Source organism: Schistocerca cancellata, chromosome 4, assembly GCF_023864275.1.
Source record: "Schistocerca cancellata isolate TAMUIC-IGC-003103 chromosome 4, iqSchCanc2.1, whole genome shotgun sequence".
NCBI lineage: Eukaryota > Metazoa > Arthropoda > Insecta > Orthoptera > Acrididae > Schistocerca > Schistocerca cancellata.
The window spans coordinates 481,818,311-481,819,151 of NC_064629.1; the positions used below are offsets into that span (position 1 = coordinate 481,818,311).

The 841-nt window shown below is 51.8% G+C and overlaps 1 non-coding gene across 1 annotated transcript; it reads left to right on the top strand.

Moving 5' to 3' along the window:
- Window positions 1-307: 307 nt before the first annotated feature.
- On the top strand, window positions 308-382 carry Trnas-cga (transfer RNA serine (anticodon CGA)). Its single transcript has one exon. It is a non-coding gene; the product is annotated as a tRNA-Ser (tRNA).
- The last annotated feature ends 459 nt before the right edge of the window (window positions 383-841 follow it).

An 841-nucleotide genomic window follows, 5' to 3' on the forward strand; every position in this document is an offset into this window, starting at 1 on the left:
AGTCGTGCTTCGGTAGCTCAGTTGGTAAAGCACTTGCCCGCGAAAGGCAAAGGTCCCGAGTTCGAGTCTCGGTCGGGCACACAGTTTTAATCTGCCAGGAAGTTTCATATCAGCGCACACTCCGCTGCAGAGTGAAAATCTCATTCTGGAAACATCCCCCAGGCTGTGGCTAAGCCATGTCTCCGCAATATCCTTTCTTTCAGGAGTGCTAGTTCTGCATGGTTTGCAGGAGAGCTTCTGTAAAGTTTGGAAGGTAGGAGACGAGGTACTGGCAGAAGTAAAGCTGTGAGTACCGGCCGTGAGTCGTGCCTCGGTAGCTCAGTTGGTAGAGCACTTGCCCGCGAAAGGCAAAGGTCCCGAGTTCGAGTCTCGGTCGGGCACACAGTTTTAATCTGCCAGGAAGTTTCATATCAGCGCACACTCCGCTGCAGAGTGAAAATCTCATTCTGGAAACATCCCCCAAGCTGTGGCTAAGCCATGTCTCCGCAATATCCTTTCTTTCAGGAGTGCTAGTTCTGCATGGTTCGCAGGAGAGCTTCTGTAAAGTTTGGAAGGTAGGAGACGAGGTACTGGCAGAAGTAAAGCTGTGAGTACCGGCCGTGAGTCGTGCTTCGGTAGATCAGTTGGTAGAGCACTTGCCCGCGAAAGGCAAAGGTCCCGAGTTCGAGTCTCGGTCGGGCACACAGTTTTAATCTGCCAGGAAGTTTCATATCAGCGCACACTCCGCTGCAGAGTGAAAATCTCATTCTGGAAACATCCCCCAGGCTGTGGCTAAGCCATGTCTCCGCAATATCCTTTCTTTCAGGAGTGCTAGTTCTGCATGGTTCGCAGGAGAGCTTCT